This window comes from Plectrocnemia conspersa, unplaced genomic scaffold (genome assembly GCF_051122295.1).
Source record: "Plectrocnemia conspersa isolate PC_06_02 unplaced genomic scaffold, ASM5112229v1 ptg000013l, whole genome shotgun sequence".
Classification (NCBI taxonomy): Eukaryota; Metazoa; Arthropoda; class Insecta; order Trichoptera; family Polycentropodidae; genus Plectrocnemia; species Plectrocnemia conspersa.
This window is the reverse complement of record NW_028277177.1, coordinates 17154438-17174287: the sequence shown is the minus strand read 5'-3', so window position 1 is coordinate 17174287 and position 19850 is coordinate 17154438. Positions and strand designations below refer to the sequence as shown.

Below are 19850 nucleotides of genomic sequence, written 5' to 3'. Positions count from 1 at the left end.
TTGATATTTTATAGAAAACCAGATGGTTTTTATAAATTACGAAGTGTTGTCATTTATTTTTTTTTTTATATAATTTGGGTCTGTTTTAATTTTTGCTAATATAGAACAACTAGTATTTAACATAAAAGCAATATGAACTTTTTGAAAGTTTTTAATAATGATTACTACCAAACAATATATTTTTAATACATTATTATTTATGTTATTTTATAAAAATCAAACAGTATGTTAATATAATGTATAGGACTACTATAAACAATAAATATTTTGACATTAATTAATCAGTAAATAAATATTATGTATTATTTCACTTTCTAGTCGCGAGTGAAATAGTAAGAGTTATATAATTAAATTACACAGGAAAAAAATATACAGCCAAAATTACCGAAGTAAAAAGAATTATACAAAGAAAAATTTCAAAGCAATATATATATATAAGGTAATAAATTTCACATTTAAGTAATTTGACATTTTCCAGTAATATGTTTAAACCTTTAAGTGTGCATAAGAATATCAAAAACAACCAAAAATGAACACTTTTTCCATAAATATATTATATTCGTGATGATAATTTTTATACATTGTAAGTCTTCCGTTTCACAGCCATCTAAAAAGCATCACTATATTTAGTGAAACTTAAATATGTATATATTTATATTTGTTTAGTAAGACTGTGTTATATCTATGTAAGCCTTAGCGTCTCTTAGCAGCTTCGTGGTGTTGAGTCCGAAGATGATCTTTAGACCGACAATAATATGTTAGTCGTAATAAGAGCCTGACGCAGTCATATGTGTAAATTAGAGTACAACGCCTCAAGTGGGACGGACACCTGTCCCGTATGGAAGACTTGAAGCCTGCAAAGAGGTTAACTTTACAAAATCCTTAGGGTAGGAATGCGACTGCGTCCAACTGTTGCTATGTAGCCCAAAACAGCTGGGATATAGCGCTTGAATGATGACGATGAACAAGCCCTTACGAAATAATGCAGTAAATCAGTATGGTCATCATGTTTGATTTACAATATAACGTGCTATTATTTTTTTTTTATTTACGAAATATGGGCGTTTTAATCTTTAATTTTTCGGCCACCATGTGTATGTTATTAGACAAAAAAAAATGCGATTCCAAATGGACGATATCAATTGATTCTAATAATTTTGTGAGCCCTAAAACGTAACTCTTTGTCTTTTGGCGAAGGCTTTAATGAAGCGAAAGAGGGCGTCTTAAGGGAAACGCAGATGGTACGGCCTCGCCAAAGGCGCAAAAGCATCCTCTCTCTATATACATATTGTTTGCACGAACAGTCTGTCGAGAAAAGGGACTCGAGTATATATACTGCTGGGACTCGAGTGCCTAATGCAAAAAGATAACGGTGCGCGACACCGTCAGCACTCGGCGCCATTAGTTTTACTCTCCAACGGGAATGGGCAATATCTCCTCTCAATTGATGGACGCTTTACATATTAAAAATATTTAAGTGTTGGTCTGTGAAAAACGGCCCGGAAGTGTAATTTAAAATTCTTTGGATACTTCAATCTCCAAGACGGGCACCAACTTAGATTAAGGGAAACAATGATATAGCCGCAAAGACCATCCGTTTTGTATTTCATCTCGGGAGACTTTTGGGTTCGCTATAAAACTTCGATAAGAAAGAAGTGAGGTCTAACAAATTTACATAGACCTTCTTCGCGACCTTTAAAAAGTAAAAGATTAGGTTTAATTTTTTTATTTATATAAAAATAAAAGGTATCAAAACTACCTTTTGGTAAAATTAATAGCGACACAATAAACAACGTTGATTAATATTGTGTCACAGACAGAACGAATTTTTCCACCATGTTTTTTTTTTATCTCAAGTTGCCATAATTTTTCAGTCGAGAGTTTTCACCTAATTATTTTTTTCTACTCGTTTATTTAAATGTTGCTCGTTAGTCACTTAATGGAAGAGTTAGTCAAATGTTGTATACTTTCAAATGTAAAAAAAGAAAATTTGTCTTAACGTTTAAATTCGTTTCTTATGCAAATATTTCAAAGAAAAATATCAAAGGTATTCAAATGTGAATGTATTTATTATTATTTATCTACTAATACAAAAATAAATATTAAGTATACATACAACTTTGTCAGCCTTTGAAATGAATCATAATTTTTCACAGATACATAATTTAATAATTTTGATATAATGCTTTTACTTTTTGATTCATTTAAAATTATCGCAGTTTAGTTGAATGTTTTATATTTTATATAAAAAAACGAAGAAGGTCGAATTTGATACGCCATAACTGATCTAGACAAACATCAGTAAAATAAATAATTGTTTTAGTGACGCTATTAAATATACGTTTAAATTCAACTTTTTTAAGTTCCAACTCACTTTGGTTTATATAATGAAAAATGGAAATTTTAATTTATCGATAAGACTAAATTAACTGTAGAAATTTATTGCGTCGTTTTTTATAATTACGTTTTCAAATAATATACATTAAAGAATCGGAAAAAATAAGAAATCTTTTAAATGGCGTCGTATATATTTTAAAATTTTAAGTAGAAGCATTATGATCTGAGATTGCTTGTCAACAAGAATCAAAACACTTCTCAAGTCATGTTTATGTGTGAGGATATAAATAGTACTGGTGTTTCTCATTTCTCGATGTTCTCTATTTCTCTAGAAATGAGAAATTGATCTAATTATGAATTAAAAAATATATGGGATACATAGTTTGAATTTAAAATAGTAAAGAATATTGTATATGTTTTATGATACCCATAATATTTTGGGTAAGTATACTAAATAATTAAATATGTAAAATTTAGTTAATAATTGATAAAAAAAACACATGACAATACAAAAATATTTTTTTAGGAGAACAATGCTAAATATAAAGTTGTTTATTTATTGAACCTTACACAAAAAAAACACATACGTTCATATAGAATCTCTCGTGTACTTAGATAACATGAGCTGAATACATTAAAGTTTAATCACGACTTCAGACAATAGGAAACGCTTGTGTCGTCGAGTTTCCCGTGTGTACGCCAAAACAAAGGTAGATTGAGCTGAAATTATCATACAAGCCGTGCTGCGTAAGCACCTCAGAAAATGCATTCAACGGTTTCTATCTAAGCTTCGTCATGAATTTTATATTTTTTGTAATAAAAGCAACAAAAGGCTTTTAAAAAAATCGGCACAAAACGGATCATCTTCGTCCGCGGCCAGCAAATTACCTCGTTTCCCGTGAAAGCGTTTAAAATTCTAGCCGTTTTCTCGAAAACAAAGCAACTTAATCCAGTGGATTAATTACAATTAAACGTTGACTCTGAAACGAAACATAAATCTCTTTGAGCTAAAATTATTACATAATCCACTCGGATCCAGAATCGCTTACTCATGATTCTGTCTTTTTTACGCTACGGATCCTTTCAATCGTTTTCGAAACAAGAAAAAAACCATACAAGATCAATCAGTATCTTAATAGATTTTTTTCATTACGTTGGTAAGCGATTATTGAAGGCAGACGTCGAAGGGCAGAAAGATAATGCCTCAGAAATATAATAGCGGAATCGACCTAAGATGTCGATTTTCATGCTCGTGCGGCAGTAAAGTATTTATTCGACGAATATGTGTACCTAACTCTATATAGTTTTTTTAGAAAAAGAGTGCAGGAATACGTTAAAAATAAAATCGTTTTAATTATTTTTCTTATGCGCACAAGAAATTAAATTGCAAATGTACATTCTATCTTTTGAAAATGTCGAAAAAAGGTATTATCATACTTTTATAGAAACTAAATAACAAATGTATTAGTTACTTTTTAGTTGGGTTAACTGTTTATAAGTATAAATGTATTGCTTATTTACGTATTAATGAGTAAATTTAGGTTATGATAGAAATTTCTCTACAACCTCGAATAATGATAATTTAATGTAGGATCGAGAAGCGCGTTTATTACTATAAGCTAATAACTATGCTCCTGCTAAACTAACGTATCGTAAAGGCAAACGAAAACCAGTACGTTGTAATTATGTTATCAATAGATCAACACTATACTTACAACAATCAACGAAAAGCTAACCCATTAAAACAACCATTTTTTTAATACTCGGTTTAATTTTCAGAGTAAACATCATGTCCGATATATATACACAACCGTTTTTATATAACTAATACTTAAAAAATTAAAAATCAGAATATATTCAAATAAGAGTTGAGATTGACATCACCGCGCCGTATACACGGTAATATTAAAAAATCAAATAATCAATGTTAAGCTTGGAAAATCATTCAGATCCCGAATTTCTAAAAACTGAAAACGGACCAGGTGACAGAAAATCTCACTTGTCGTTACTTGCATTAATGAATTACAGTATTATAAGACATTGTAAATACATTTTGAGCAGTGTTAAGAATGACATAATCGTGCCGATATTATTGATTCACTTAAAAGAATTTTTAAGAAAACGTTTTAGAACACGTATAAAATAGACCAGACACTTATTTTTAGCAACGAAATGATTTATTTTCGTTATTTTCTATGTTTGGAAAATAAAATATTTATCTGCGAATCAAGTTGTTTGTATGTGTACTCTCTATGCAATAATATAACCTTCGAAAAATTGGCATAGTTACTCTTTGGTACCCTGCTGCAAACATAAACACACTCTTAACTTTTCATCTATCCACCCCTGCTCCTTAAACATGCAATACATTTGTTTTTATTACGCAAAAATAAGACAACCCACATTGAGAAAGAATCATAGTACGTATTTTAAATGCATTGTTTTTATTTGTTTACTACCAGTTAAAACTTTTAAGTTAGGTAATGTTATTCATATATGTACTCTTTTTGAAGAATCCTCTTTCGATCTATATTTCGATGTTATAAATGTAGCCTAGTTTTAGCTTTTTATAAGCATCTTCTGGAGTTACTAAAATTTTAAGAAGAGCGAAATAATAGTCAGAGAGACGAGTATTTCGCTCACTGTGGAGAACCACAGGGCTACCAATTTCGTCCCTTGTTCTTCCTTATTTTTAATTTGTTTAACAAAACATATCGTGCTTATTTGTAAATTATGAGATGATGTGTAGTAATAAATTATTTTCTATAAAAGCTATCATGACGCATTAAGGACTTCCAAAATTTTAATAAGTAAAAACTAATAATACTTACAGTTTTATTTGCATTAAATCTACAGTTGATAAATTAGCGTTATAGTTTTAATATTTAATGTGCTTCTGGTGTGAACGAAAAAAAAACATCCATGAAACCTAAAAGCATGTATTTGTTGATACAATATACACAATATAATGATCTAATTTATTAATTAGTTTCTATGTGGCCAGTAAAAAAAAGCTAACAAAGCTAAAAGCAACGATCTGTTTTCGATCAAGTTTGCGAATAGCTTTAGTAATAAGACCCGTTTTATTATACGCTCTCTCAAACTTTTTTTAACCTTATTGTTCTTCATGCTTTTATCTGCACGTTCATCGTCAATGATGAGCGTTTGAAAATGACATTAAATAGGGTATGCATTTAAAAAAAATGAATTTGTATAACAAAAACAATTTTACGAGTATATTTTTAATATGTTTAATTTAATTGTAATAAATAATTTCTTTATGAACATATTGCATAATATTACATTCACACAAATTGGCGAAAGTGTTGGCTCTGACGCAATCTGTATTGATGCGCATCAGTAGAACGACTTAGATTGTAAATATACATACACCTATATATAATTACATATAAATCTAGTTAAATATATGTTCATACATATGTTTTCATTTATTTTGATGTATGCTTAAATTTAAACAAAAAGTTACTCAATGAAACCCTAACTGAGTATATCAAAATAAACGTGAAGCGACTATTTATATACTGTTTGTATTAAAAATAATTTTCTTCGCAGCAAGCAGTTACCTAGATTAAGCTAATATATTTTTAGATCAGAATTAAAATTAAAAGTTACCCTGTAACCCAACTTTATGATTGATTCTAACACAACGCTGTGTCGATAAAGTTGTTCGGAAAGCGAAAACTGTACAATCGATCACGTTCTACCAATTCAACTTTGTTTTAACGTTGAATAATTTAAACCGACAAATAAACAAATAAAAATTATTTTCAAGCTAAGAACAAATATTATTTTTTCATTAATTTTAACAAAATGACGTATCCATTTATCTCTAGAATAAATATCTTATATATAATTGTTTCTATATAACTGCGTACACATAATAAATCTAATTAAAAAGTAATATATCACAGCTTAAAATGAATGTGTTGGGGGCGTGTTCGGCCATCTAAATCTGAATTATAAACGCCCCAACTTTCTTGTTTATATTCGTCATATTTTGTTTATGACCTACAATATTTCACGCCGATATCAGCCCCACAATTAAAACGGGACGGTCGGTTGCAAAAGTGTAATTTTACGTTGAGATAGAAATATGCGAACGAGTCGCGTTTTAATAATCGTAAAAGGTACGATGCCTTCTTCCACGCCAACCGACCCCTTTCACCACCCTTGTCTCGCTTGTACTGGTACAAATGCAGATGAGAACCACCCAGCTGATGTGTACATAAAGGTCGCGTTGAAAACTGAGCCTACATACGAAAATATTATATTTCATTTTTTCACAAGCCTCTCGAGTTGTTATCCCACTCGAACATAGCAGTGAAATAATTAATAATCAAAAATCAGAGCGACACATATAGTTTATAAAGTACGTCTCAAAATATACTCGAACACCCCGTAAAATCCATTTCAATGAAAATTTAAATCGGTGCGAACCCATTCGTTACTCTCAAACGTATTGAATGGATTTAAATTCCATTCACTTTGACAGTTCTAACTCAAACGAGATTAGTTTGAGAAACTTTTTTATACAACGGCTTTAGATTTTATTAGACCCACATGATAATTAAACTCTAAATATAATTAATGACCTGTAAGATTAGGTAGATTCGATTTAATTAATTCATTTTATCATAGACTTCACTGTAAATATGCGCAAGTCTATTTTTTTAATAACCAGACGTTCACGTCTGACTATTTGTATTCATTGTAAATATGATCGTTGCCTCTTCATAAAAATATCTTAAAAGCTTTCGAAAGTGATTTTCGTTCCTCGAAAGGTGGAAGAGCTACCCACTTTCTAATGTAATTTAATTACGCAATTTTTAACGTTTCTAGATAATATTGTAAATTTAGAATATTATACGGACTACGCATAGTGCATAAAATAAAATATATGTTATGCGCATCAGGATCCTACTTTACGAAAGACAGCCTTATTACTCATATACTCCATTCAAAATATTTTGCTATACAGTAGAGTGTATGCAGAGTGCTATATTAGTTCATACTACATATGTTATAATATCTAATATAGATTAGATGCTATTTAAATTAAAAGACTCAATTTTTTTTGTGTATAATTTTTTAATCACGTTTTAATTATATCTGTTTTTAGTTTAGACAGCTCCTCTATGGGTTCCAAAATAAGTGCTGTATCCTTTGCATATTGCATAATATTGGTTGCATGACTTTCAATCTTTATGCTCATAAAATACTATTTGAAAAATAACTTGACAATACATATTAAAAATAATGGGTGACAGCACACCCCTGTCACACTGCTTTCTGCTTAGAAATTGTATTTGTTTCATCGATAAGCAACAATTTGACATTCAATTTTTATATTTGTATTCTATGGTATCCTTACCTAACTGTCACGCGCTTACTATTGTGTAGGAGGCAAAGGTATAATATAAATTATTATATGTGCAACAATGTTCGAATCACGTACAGTTAGTGTAATTACTTATTATTATTTACTGAAAATCTGATTGAACTATGTGGCTGAACCAAGGTTGAAGTGAAGAGGGAAGCGGATACTTTATTGCGGCCTTTTAAGCCTCCGCCAGCACTTCGGCGTAGTCTGCTTGATGCGAGTTTAAATTAACTCTTCATGTATGATTGGTCGGGAGTAGGGATTCCAATCCCGGGATCCCGAATCCCGGGATCCCGAACGATTTTCAATACCCGATGAGTCCCGGGATTATAAAACATAATCCCGAATTTTTCGGATTGGTTGATTTATCAAGCACAATCGAATTATTATTGACAACATCGTTATATTTCTTGTACAAACTTGCGCGAGTTGCACGTGTCATCTGTGAATCTTTGAGGCTGTGAGTCTGAACGTGATTTTTCAGCAGCAGGCTGCTTAGGAACCAAAATCAGACCAAGGCTAAGTGATAAAAGACTTGATGCTTTGATGTTACTTCATGAGTTTTATTCAAAATAATGTTTTCAATTAATTGTGTCTATGAATGTACATACCTATGTGTATACATTGTCAAAAGTTCCTTTTTTTCTTCTCAAATAAATATATAAGACCTTTCCATTTTTATTTTTATTATATTATTTTCTATTTTAAGTCCAAGACTAAAATTATACGTACTTTATACATTGTACGTTATAAAAAACAGATGTAAAATATATTGTATTATTCATTTTAAATTATTTTTATCGATAAAATAGCATGAAAATTATCCCGGGACTGGTCCCGGGATCCCGGGATCGACTAATTGCAATACCGAAATCCCGGGATCAAAATTTTGGCCCGGGATTGGAATCCCTAGTCGGGAGTAACTGGTGACGGAAATGAATTACAACTGGCAGTGAATGATGTGCGCTATGTATGCATTTATATACGATAGTCAAGATAAGGGATGTTATTTTGCTTTGGCCACTTTTAACACGTGCACCAATTACGACGATTTTAATGTATAATAAAATTGGTTAATTTTTATAAGAATCATTTTTGCAAGACCGTTGTATTTTGAAATTTTACAATAGCCTTATTTTGCGTAAAAACACTAAACGGTCAATGTTTATGTTTATGGATCACTAAATGCACATCTTTGAAATGAAATTTTGGTTTATTGTGCTTTTAACACGTATTTTCGACAAGTTCTTTCTCACGATCAATGCGTATTTATAAGTTTTTTTTTGGTAGTCTACACACAAATATATTCAGTTTTATATATTTTACTTTTTACACGTTTATAGCAAAATTTGATAATTATGATTGCTCTTGCATAAAATCAAATGATCTTGATTGATAATCGTTTTACAGTTGGTAAATATTATTATCTATATATTTATTAGAATCTTGTTGATATTAGAACATACGTAAAAATAATTATCTTCTCGGTAAATATTTAAAATTGTTTCATGAGAAAAAATACTTTTATATTTGTTATTATATTTTATGTACAATATTTAAAGTAATATACACACACAGTTGGATAAATTTGGGAACGCACTGACGTCAAACTTGTTTAAAAATGACATACAGGAAAATAAGCATATGTATGTATTATTAATTTAATTTATTTTCCAAATTAATATATTCATAAATATGTTTTTTTTTAATTTAAAATATTTCTTTTAAATTTATATTAAATGTAAATATTTAAAATAACATTATTTATTGTCACTATTGTTTTTATAAGCAATGCCGTCTACTGATCAAATACTAATTCATCCTGTTCGGTAGTGTGAGCGATCAACCTCACTCAGCGGTCTGGAGCAGGACTTGCGGAAAGTAGTAGAAGTATTGTATTTATTTTTCGTATAATTACGAAACGAACTTACTTTTTCAACCAACATTCCACACAACAACAGTTTAAGTAATAGCATGTTTTATAGTTTTACTTTTTAATATGTATATATGTAGCTAGTATAATATATTAAATTTAGTATTTATATCGCTATACTATATTATGTTTTATAACTATCAACTAAAACTACTACGATCATTGACATTTATGGCAGTGCTTTATATCCAATTTGACTAATGATTATTAAAACAAAATGTTTTTAATGTCTATATTGTTTTAAAATGAATAATATTAAATATAAATACTTTTATAATACGCCATTGTATGTTTTTATTAAAAAAAGTTATTTTTATTTTTTAGAATATTAAAATAATATTTAAGATAAACTCATATAACATGAAATAATATTTGGTAATTGAAAAGCATGTACTGGCTGACTTGTAACATTGACTTTTTCAAAACGCTTAAAAGAAATGCTAAACATTTTTTATGTTCCTGTTTTCGCAAGAGAGAAAAAGTGATGCATATTAAACGGTAAGTGAATTTACTTAAAATGTATTTCATTAATTAAGTTACGAGTAGTTGTATTGTGTGTGTTATATGCATATGTTTTTATAATTACAGAAACTAGGTATTTTTTTTATTTAAAAAATATATTTAATAATTTATTCGTGACTAAACAAGTCACGACTCCCAAATCGATACATCTAGGTAAATGTAGATATATGTATATTTTAAATCTACGACCGTAACGTGACAGATTTTACAGCAGGTAACCAATAATTTTTATATTGATCCTGAATGAAGCAAGTCTGGATAATAAAATATGTTTTTATTTGAATGTATTTTTCTTAATACAGTTTTATTCGACAGATATATCTGACAGTACTGACCAATATTTTTATTTTAAACGAAATTTTATGATAAAATTCGATTCTGCTGCGTGGTATTAAACTCGGTCCTTTTCGATTATAAAGCTTGTACCTAATAGATTATCTTAAACCGGTTATTAATAAACCATTTCAGGAAATATTATTTTGATTAATTATAATACAATTATTACAAAATAATCATATACATATATGAACACACGCGTATATAGACTTAATCCTAATTCACAAAGCAATCATGTTATATATTTACATTCAAGCAGATATACATACATACATATATTTAATTAAATTTAAAGTATATTATTATAATTTGAAAATATAAGCGATTATGATAAAATTAACATCGACAGTTAAAGCAAATATTTTCGCAATTGACGGTATTTATTTAAAAGTTGGAAAACCTCTGAATAGCAAACATTTCTATTGATTGATTTGGTTTTAAAACGTGTTTTATATGGATTACGTGTTGGAAATAATAAATTCATTAAAATATTTTATGGCAAAATAAATCAAATATAAAATATTAATTATTTTTTTTAATTTCCATAGTTTTAAGTTTACTGTGAATATTTATGATGCTCACTTATTGCATTTTTTCTCCCCAATCTTTTTGTCCAACGTTTCGATTTCCGATATTAAAGTCAGAGCAAAAATGCTGCTTTACAAGATATACAATCGAGATTTTGCTCCATGTGCATGTATAAAACTTATATTATATATGTTTTGTGTGTAGATTAATATAAAACACAAAGTGAAATAAACTCGCGAGTATCAGTACTATATGTACATATATTAAAGCAATGTAAAAAAAATCTTTATGCGGAATTTCATATAGAACGCTTCTGTCGAATAAGTCGAAAAAGAAAATAATACTTTATACGAAGAAAACCATTTTTCAAGTATCGCCAGAATGCGAAGTGTGTGGAGTGAGCGGAAGATTAAAACTTTGGCGAAAACCTTCGCGGCAACAAAAAAAGGTGAATCGCATTTCCTCAACTTTATGGCATAGAATCGAAGCATTCAAAAGCAGGTTTCTATTTTAAAACGGTAGGATATTACCAGAATCGATACATGAAATTTCATTTTCTGACAGTTCAATACGGCAAAGCTTATCTTATCTCTAAATATAAAATTGCAAAAAAAATTGAAATAACACTATCCAAATTAAAAAATAATATATTTATATATAGAATATAATAAAATAAATTTTCAATTAACACCCCATCGCTAATGAAGGAAGGGCTGTTTAATTTAAAATGTAAAAATTTCCTTTGAAAGCTGACAAATGTAATTACCCACGTACAAACTTTTATTTTACCATGACAACTCATCGGCAATTTCTATAAAAATATACATGTTACATACTATTAAGTATATAAATATAGTATATGTACCAATAATACAAAATCGATCGAACGTGAACATAATTGATGAAAGTATATATAGATAATACAATATATATTTCTGAATTTGGCGTTCTAGTTTCAATCCCAATTTCCTACATACGAGTGTACATGACTCCAGTAACTATTTTAGTATATCGTTGCCTGATACACGATAACGTTTGTGTAATGTCTGCCAAAAGGTTCGTTATCTCACTGTACCTTATTATATCAAAATATCCATAGATAGATATAATACATCCTATAATCATTAACCGTTAGGATCATTTTTCATCGAACTTCATGTATTTGTATTTAAATTAATACTTAATACATGTTATTGCACATATTTACAAGAAATATATAAATATATCATTTTACCGTTCAAAAAAAATCGTTTATTTTTATCAGATTTACGTGACATTCAACGTCTCGGATCTAATCAGTTTCGAAGTACCTTTATCAAGAATTATAATTATTTATATTATATTAAATGTCGTAATTGTATGAATATTTTTATAAATAAAATTAATGGATCAGATATGTCAGATTATTTAACAACCTTTTAACTTTACTCGACCTTTGTAAATATATTACCGATAAATATTTAATTAATTCTGATTGAATGATAATATTAGAATTATGTGTACACATAACCAAATTGAATTAATAAGTTTCAGCTATATAGTTAAAATAGATACATCGTGTATATTTCATTCAGTTATATATTTATGTAACAAACATTTTACTGAAACTTTCATTATATTAAGTAAATTAAATTAAGAATAAATTCTTTATTTTCAAAAATTCATTTAACTGTCCAAGGTTGAAGTGGGAGGTCCTTAGTTTTTCTTGAAGTGACGATCTGTCTCCATTTTTCTTTGTCAGACGTGACCGTCGCTTTATTTTATGTATTCACAATTTTACAGTCCCTCATCATTTACAATAGTATTTTTTTTTATTATATATTAAAAAGGGTAGGTGTTTCATTCGTGCGAAATAAAAAGTTGGGTCGATTTCTGATTTGTGTTTCTTTTTATATATTTTACTAAAAATGATCTCGGTTCGAATCCCGTATGGAATTTTAATACAATTATATTTTCAATCGATTATCTCAGATTAGGTTATTTAACAATTTTTTAATCTAAAGTATAAATAATTAAAATAAAATCTAGCTAGGTTATGAATATAAAATGTAAAGCAAAAATAAATTATAATTTTTTTAATGAGATCCTTTGAAACCATTTTGTCTAAGCACTGTTCTAAGATATAATTTTTTTGCCTAGTAAAAGTGTCAAAGCCAAAAATTGAAGCGACGCATTTGTGTTATTTCATGTTGTTACACAATATATTTTCGAAATTTATAAAGACGTATTAAAGCTTCAAAAATAACATATGTGGTTTAAAAAATATATTGGTAGAACTTGGCTTTCCCTGGGCAATTGTAAAAGATCATCTTAAAAATCTAAAACTAATTAGGGTTCCGCACAAACTTTCCCTGACAGCTTTCGAGCAGCAAATATCCATTTTCTTTTCTCTATTGTACAGGCATGAAACTAAATTATTACTGAGAAGGATAGTAGCTGGTGATAAGAAATGAGTCATATACAACAATCCGAAAAAAACTAGATACGTGTTTTTACTCTTTGAACTTGATTAACCTAAAAACCGTTCTCATTTGTGTTTGGTGGGAGTGATTTATTATGAGTTACTAAAACCTATGCAGAATATTACAGCAAAAGCGTATTGAGCTTAATTAGCCAGAAAAAAGCCGAGTTGCTTATGAAACGGTCAGTTTTGAGGATTAAGAAAAGACGACTTTTACGTCATGGCAACGCAAGACCATACGCGGCAAAAATCACCCAGGAAAAATCAGGGAGCTTAATTTCAAAATTTTACAGCATCCGTCGTATTGATCTAATATTATACCTGATTATTAGATTTTTAAATCTTTAAAACATTTACTTTGCAATATTGTTTTGCTTCTTTTAAAGATGATTAATATAATCATCAGAGTGTTATTGAAGAAGTATTGAAAAATTGCCTAATCTGTGGTTAAATGTTATAGATGATAATGGAAATTATTTTATGAAATCAAATAGTATAGTTTTTTATATTATTATTTTACGTAAAAAATATCATCTCTTTCCACATTACCTATATTGGTTAAGAGCTGTAATATTATTTTTATAATTAATAAAATAGTTATAACTAATTTACAGGCTTTGATTTCAGTCTAGTGTCTCACGACTTAGTTGTTGACTGTGTTTAACCCTTTGAATCGCATCATGATGCAATGAATTATTAACAATATATAAATCCCAATTTTACACACAGTGCAATTAAGGAAAAAGTAGTTTCTTAAAAAAAAAAAATTTTTAATAAACTAAAAGAAAATAAATTACTTTGCTGCCACACTGTAAAGAAAACATAAAATAATGCAATAATGCAAAAAATATTATAAAGTTGGGTCAAAAATTTATATTTTTCACAGTAGATATACGTACATGTATCGCAAACGTTTCACGCATTATTCCTTGAATAATTTACGATCGGCAAATTTAAAATGCTACCCTTTTAAACACGTTTTTGATGAATAATGCACATTAGTCGTCGCCCCCTCATTAATCCCATTATTAGTTGAAATCCGAAATTTCGTACCGGAACCCTCAGTGCGCCTGTCACGAATTATTAAATTATTCATTCAACTATGGGCCTGGCTCCGGCAGGGTCAAAGTGTAAATTTCCTTCCAGACTAATTACTCTTTGGCAACTCGTCGCCGTGACCCTTCATCGGTTTGGTGTCATTGTGTAGCGGGTGCCTAATGTTAGCATGGAGTGTCCAGGCACGTGCCGTCTGCAATTATGAATATGTAAATTGATATATGACGTAGAGCGTAACTGACACCTTCGGCTGATAATTTCTGAAAATACCTCATACGTTTAATAAGACACGTGTGTTCACACCTTCATTATGATGATATATACCGGTCGGTCACCAAGGGCTTCAGTATAGGTGGTACACGGTTAATGAGTCGCGTTAGTAAAATTAAATCAAATTAGGGGGTCGTGATTAGCAACTCGCAAAGCTGTGCATTATTAAATTACAACCTACTTACAGTACATGCGAAAAGTCCTTTAACTGTGCGATCCCAACAGGGACTGCGAAACTCGGAATTTTGAAGGGGATCGAGTTAACGATTTGTTGTACAGTCGAGATAAGCAGACAATAAAATTTACAAGTAAAGTATGTTTTAATATATAGGCTGTTTCTAAAACACCTTGGTATTATGTTAAAATGAAACATGAGATAAATATACAAAGTCAGAAAATATTTCTTAAACTTTTATTTTGCCATTGACTTATATATTTTAAACATTTTTACCAATATGGATTTTGATTCTCGGTCTTTTTGAAATCCCGCGTAAAGAAACTCCCAATTTGATGAATCTCGATTTTTTAGGATTTTAATAAGAAAATAAATATTTAATAAAATAAATAAATGCAGTTTATTTATTTTATTTCTAACAAATAATATGAATTATATTATGGTTAAATAGCATTCAAGTTAAATAATCATAATATTATGGTTATTTAACTTAAATGTTTATTTTTAATGTATTTTTAGGTTAGAAATGCTAACTAAAAATTGGAAAGTTTAAATAAGAGGTTACATCTATTTTTATAATTTTCCGAATTGTGCTCGTTAGTCAAAATGATACCGTAAGTAAAAGATTTATACGACATATTTTATGATATATTGTGATTTTTTGCGTTTACGACATATTGTGATTTTTTCTTAATTCGATAAACTCCTTTGAAATCGTTTCTCATTAATATTTTCATCAGAATGAGTCACTTTTTGAATAAATAAGAAAAGATGTAGAATCAGTTCATCTTCCAATGATAATAATTTATAATGTAAGTCTATTATTTGAAGTATTTTGCAATATAATAAAGAAAAGTGATCGAGTCACCGTAACGACAATGGTCGTTTTCAACAATGGAAGAAAGAGCATTAAAACGATAATATGTTTGTCATTATTAATAAATTAAGAGATGCGACAAAAAGTTTTTCATCAATATTCATCAACATAGCAACAATAAATATACAAATCTTGTCGGACTTTTTGAACACTTTTTAACACTCGGTATTACACAATAACCACAAATTTCAAAATCCATTATTAAGCAATCATAATCACAGCCCTTGTAAACAGACACACGTTAGATATAATACTTTTGAACTCGCATCGAATGTTTTGTCGTTCAATCCTCTTAATTAATGATCCCTATAATAGACCACCTGGAGCTCGTTTTACTTTTGTTGAGCGTCAATCATTGTATATATATATATTTTTTTAAAGATTGGTTCTTGATTATCCACGTCTGCGATTCATCACATCTTCTTTAGACGATCAATATAAAAGGTTTAACACATCAGAAAATCAACACGAAATCACAACAACGACTTACTCACTCAGTTCTACGACCGACACAAGCTCGCGAAATACGGTAGACTTTCTACCTCTGGACGAACGATTACCACTTGACAAACCAGAGAAGACTTAATACCAACATTTACATTCATCTATATATGTAATAATGTATAATATATGTTTCTAAAATAAACTGTTTTTTTCTTTCCTTAACTGGGTGAAAAGGTACACACCACAAATCCCGAAGTTAGTATTTTTCTTGTTAATTGGGATGGTTTGAACTAGTATTTTTTTTAGAATGTTCACTTAATTTTTAATTCTTATTTATAAACATAATAAGTGATGATGCATGTGCAGAATCAAAAATATCATTTTAGGAATGTGCAAGATAAAATGCATTATTAGTTAAGAAAATATCGTAAAACACTGGTTGTGCGTTTCGCAAAACAAGTAATTGATTTAAGCTCTTAAAATGTACAATAGTGACCTATAAACTACTAATTAAATTAAGGCAATGGTTAATAAAGATATACATTGACTTAAATAAGTATTTAGTAGCTAACAAGTCAATTAAAGTCAGTCTGCGGTTGATGTTTCTTTTCTTTCTAAGATTTTATTTTATTTTGTTTGTTCACAAAATCAGACGAAGCTCGCAATTTTATCTCACAAGAATAAAATTTGTATTCCAATTCCGACATTCATAACAAAGCACAATTAATTAACGGCGAACGAAGTTCTCAGGTAGTTAATCAAAGGGCAGATGACTCGCTTTGTGCCTGGAACTGACTATAGTCGGTTAATTATCTAGTGAATGGGCTAGGTGCGTTTCACTCATGTCGAGTGATAATAATATATGGTGATCGTATCACTACAATTTAATTAACTCGCGTCATTAGGTCTACCAGTCAATTTGGCGATTCGAGCGCGAAATAATGCAAACGATGCAGCATAACCATAATATAAAATACTTTTAACTTTTTAAAGAGAGATTTGAAAACTTTTACATAGAATGGACTATATTGGTTAAAGTATATTGAGGTTAGTCGGAAATTCGTTCCACGTGAATTTTTCATTTCTCATCTTTAAATAGCTTGTCGCCACAATTCGGTTATATTCTCTCGCGGGCATTGAACGTAAAAGAAACGCAAAGGGAGAAAATTCGCCTTGTAAAATAAAATAAATACATAAAAAAATATCTCCTTCTGCTCGATGAAACGAGCGGCTTTCGATGAAGAATTACACGTATAACTCTGTGACGCAGCTTTGAAAAATTGCCCGACCTTTCCCGTGTAATATTCGGGCGCCAATTTATCCCGGAGCCGAGGTCAGATATGTGGCTAACACCATATTATTATCTATTTTCACCACCGAAGATGTCACACCGAATCTTGGAGTGTTCGCAAAGCCTCCAAATCCCCGCATATGAATGCCTCGGATTACGCCGAGATGAACAATACGTACCGGTTACGGGTATAAATCCATCTCTCAAATGTAGCTCTCATAAATGTATAATAACATTAAACATGTATATCCATACACATACAATAATTTTAAAATTACTACTATTAAGTCTATTTATAAGTATAATTACATCAATCAGAATTGCAACTATAGTGTAAATAGATAGTATATACATATTTAAATATTTATATATTTATTTATTTCAAATTAAAATATTTAAAATAAAACACAAATATGTGCTACTTTGAATCCCATGCTAATTCAAGGGATCAAAATGTAATTTTAATGTTATTGCTCAAAGGATGTTATTATACATAATATTAATAAAATAGGTCTCTAATATAATCTACATAATGTACATATATGCCAACATATGTACATGCGTAAATCGAAACGTGACGTCAAATGAGAATCAATGTCATCGTAAAAATTTACGAAAATCCCAAGAGCACCACTTCTTTCGAATGCCCTCTTTCTTCGCCAAAAACAGATGAGATAAGATCAAATATTGACACAATACACAAAAAAATGAGAGTCTTGAAAATTCACGAAATAATCTCGGAAATGAAAAAAAAATCGTTACAAAGTGTAGGTACCAAATTTTAATCTATACTAGCTGTCGGGCTCGATTTCTAAAGCACCGCAGCAGTATAATTAAAAATGGCAAAAATAATGTTTAAAAAAATTAAATTGAAATAATCCATAAACAATAACTGTACACCGTTTTCGGTAAAATTATATACATAAAATTGATCACTATTAGTTATTTACTTTTTAGTAAATAGCAGTGTTTGCAAATTATTTATTGTCATATTTAATTAAGAAAAAGCGAAAAGGCAACAAGCTATAAATCAATGGGATTCTTGAAATAAAACCGTTACGTGTATTATCACCACGAGAAAAAAAACTGTTACGCGTTAAAAGTACAATGAACAAAATGCAGCTAGTCTTAAAGACCCGTTAAGTGTCTTTGTTATACCTACAAGTGTATACAGTATGTGATAATAATATATTTTAAGGGATTAGCTATACCTTTTACAGATTTTTGGTGCCTTTACACAAATAAACAAAAAATATTACATTTTACAAAAACAGATTGAATGCGAAATGATAAGTGCAAGGTTGCCAAATATTTTACTATATTTGTTTATCTTTCATGCAACGTGAATAGTATTAATAACAACTACAAATCTTCGTAGCTTGTTGTCACGGCGAAAGCGGGTGAATAAGAAACCTCAAAACAAGTCTGAGCAAGCCTATATAAACGCATATACAGCATATGTTCTCTCATTTTGAATTCGCTTCTTAATCTGAATCGATTTGTATTGTGAAATAATAATCTAAGCTCTACTCATTAAAACAATTTCGTAGTGACTTTTTTAAGCAATTTATATATATAATTTTAAATAATCTAGACCAAAAAATGTGTTTTAAATATAAATAAATATAAATAAAAATTATACTCGATTAGCGACATTTTAAGTCGTGTTACTGTTCTTTTACCAAATCCTATTATTTAATTAGCGCAATTGTATTCTTCCCCATTGAAAATAACTTCAGAAGGAAAAAAATGTTCTGTGTTATGGATTTGTAAAAAGTGTGCTAAGGCTTTTTTTACACTCAATTTTATTTTAACGAAAAAATACGATTTAAATTTTAAATGTTATGTTAGGAATATCTTTTATAAAAATATAGTCTTATAGTAAATATTTTCAGACTAAAATTGTACTAATACCTTTACTATTGTTCATAAGCTATTACAGATTTAACTAAGGTTTAGAATAAGCTGCAGTTTTATTGGCAAGCATCAATATATATTTATTTATATGAATATTTTTACTATAGTGTATTTAGTATTTTTACTATCATTACTTACAACCATAAAACACTTTTTTAAACATATACTATATGTCTGTAGACATGTTCTAGTCTTAAGGATTTAAATAGCATTACATCAAATAATAAAAATTGTGATTGAAAAGTTACTGAATGAAATAATTTTAAATGTACCTATTTACATAATTTATATTGACATAGAAA

General features: G+C 29.2%; 1 protein-coding gene across 4 annotated transcripts in view; it reads right to left on the bottom strand.

Annotated features, from left to right (window-relative positions):
* The window catches only part of LOC148227434 (tyrosine-protein phosphatase non-receptor type 13-like), a 236800-nt gene that overhangs the window by 12985 nt on the left and 203965 nt on the right, over positions 1-19850 (bottom strand). The window lies entirely within an intron of this gene.